A 3088-nucleotide genomic window follows, 5' to 3' on the forward strand; every position below is an offset into this window, starting at 1 on the left:
GGATTGGGATCATCATATATTATATAAGATGATAGAACACTTTTGGAATCAAGAATTAAATATCTCCTTTATTTGCTACTTGTTTTTCAGACTTAGTCATTTTCTTAGAAAAGTAGTATTTGTTTGAACAAACACTTTCTTATCTATTGACAATGGGATGGTCCACCCCTAATCACTTAGAATAGCTAAGAAACCATGGTTAACAGTTCTAGCTTTTCTTAAGATTTTGATTAGGTCATCCATGAATCTAGTAATGATTTACATTAAGTATACAACCATTACATTATTCTGAAATTGTATTACCATAGAAGGATTTAGGCAACGACTAGTAACTAATCATCAACATGCAACTCGAAATTTCTGGGGAGGTAAGTTTGGATATAATTCAAAAATCAAATTAATGATCTTTGAACTGCATATAAACTAACTATTTCTCCACCCCTATCAGTTCGCAAGATCTTTAACCACTTACCTTAATGGTTTTAACCATTGCTAGAAATTTAAGAAATTTTTTAAACATTTCAAATTTCTTTGCATAAGGTATAATCTAGAGTGATCGTTTTAAGAATACAACGAAAAACTCATATCCACCCCTGAATGTACATCCATCTGCGAATGAGATGAACTACTTTCAGTGGATATAGGCATATTAACTCTTTGCATAGATTGATCTTGTCAAATCCACTATGAACAAGATACAAATGCCATAGATTAAGAAAATGTGGTAGTGTCTATGATGACATAGGTTTTAGTTACATCAAAGAGTTCTTAGAATACTGCAAGTGGATCCTGGTCACAGAATACCTAACTCATATTCCATACAGTTTTAATCCAATAATAGAAGATGGATATTAAACACTTGAGAAAGTGTAACTGTATTGTATTCTGGAATTAGAAATATAATAAAATTTCTGTTTGGATTCTAAAATTAAAGTCAAAGACTTAAATTTATACCAAATATTATGAGTAATTCTTTCTTGGACCACCACTACTAATACAAACTCTAAGTCAGATTTGCCCATACAAGTAGGAGATTTCTAAGATTGAGGATTTATATCAATTGGGAATAGAATTTCGGGATTATAATCATATGCGTCATTTAATTTCTTAAGAGAAAATATAATGACATGAAATGATTTATAGACCATTCATCCAATGATATGTTTTGAAGCTAATTCGAAATGAAGAAGCTAAGAGGAATTAGGATAATTTCGTTTATAAATAAGAACCCAACGATGCTTCGATTAGCGAAAGACAAAGTAATCTTATTTATGTAATCTTCTTGTTTCATATTGTAAAAATACTAGTCTAAGGTGTCATCAATTGATGAACAGCTAGATGTTGCATATACAATATTTATCTTTCGAGATCTTACACTATTATGTATGTCTAATGGTGAAAATCCATTAGGGATTTATCTCATTAGAAAAACAAACATGTTAGACCAACAATGAAGATTCGAAATTAAACTACAACTTAATAACAGAAAATAACATGGTTCAATATAAATTCATACACAATTCAGAAATTATAAACATATAGCAAGTAGGAATGACTAGTGAAAATACTAAAACATACAATCCTAAATAATTTCCAAGGTTTTCAACAAACTGATACAAAGGTCCCGTAGGCGAGAGTCAAAGCATCATTTATTGAATAGAGTTGTCAGCTCATCTAAAATAGAAACCATTCTAGCAACCTTTTATTCGATCAAAATAAGAATCCAACGTTCTCCCGGTAGGCGAGAGTCAAGGTTATTCTCATTTTATGAGCTTCCACCATTGTTTCATGTTTCATAAGTTTATCTCTAAGTAGTCACCGTAGGGGAGAGTCTAATAGAGACGAAAACTTACAAAACACTTATCAAATGAAATCTTACGGTGTTAAATGCGTTCAACGAATAACCATCCATAGGGGGACGAAGTCTAGCGTCTCGAGGTTATATTGAAAACATTTAACTTTTGTAAGACCAACAATGGAGATCGAATATCTTAATAATAATCAAGCTCATTATTTAAAGTGAGTTGTATTTTCTTTGATTCTCTTTATTTAATCTATTTATTTTAAATATATATTTATTTAAAATTTCCAATTTAGAATGAAAAATTCTAAATATAAATTTTAATTTAATATTTATAAATTTTACTTAGATGGATATGAAAATAACATGTATTTCTTCCATCTTAGTAATAATTTCCAATAAATATTTAGAAAAATATTCAATTTAAGTTGTTACAAAATTAATATAAATTAATTTACAACTCAAATTTAATTTTCTATAAATATATATTGCATTTCGAAAAATTAAAGTATTTAAGAATACAATTTTCGAAAAATGCATATTAAAATAAAAAATAAATCCTGGAAAAATTATTCTAATTTAATGTTGGCCCAAAATTAATTAATAAAATTAATTTACAACAAAAAATATAATTTTCCTATTTAATTAAATATATAAGAAAAATTTCAAATATTTAAGTATGATGATGAAAATCAACTTAAATATTAATTTTCTATTTAATTAAATACACTAGAAAAATACTTCAAGCAAAAATATCACCTATCTAGATTTTCCTTTGACTAATTAATTCAATTTCTAATAATATACTTTAATTCAATTTATTTTAAATTAATCAATAAATGAAAAAATCATTGATTTAAGTTGATCCAAGAATTAATTAAAATAATTAATTTACAACTTAATCTATTTTTCAAGATAAAATTCGAAATTCTAGCATTTAAGAAATGCAATTTCGAAAATTGATTAATAAAATAAAGAAAAAATATATTTTGAAAATTATTTAAATTTAGTTGAAAAATTAAATTTCAACTAAAAATAATTTTCTATTTAATTAAATGTCATGAAAAAGAAATATTTAAGTATGGTGATAAAATCAACTTAGATATTTAATTTTCAAATTAATTAAATGTATTAAATTCAAGAAATAAATAATTAAGGGTAGAGAAGGCTTAATTATTAATCTCTAGTTTAATACTAGGAAAAATATACTTAAAATAAATTGTACCAAAATTAATTATTTAAATAATTAATTTCACAATGTATAATATTTTCCTATTTAATATTAGA

The sequence above is a fragment of the Cannabis sativa genome, chromosome 2, assembly GCF_029168945.1.
Source record: "Cannabis sativa cultivar Pink pepper isolate KNU-18-1 chromosome 2, ASM2916894v1, whole genome shotgun sequence".
NCBI classification, from domain to species: Eukaryota; Viridiplantae; Streptophyta; class Magnoliopsida; order Rosales; family Cannabaceae; genus Cannabis; species Cannabis sativa.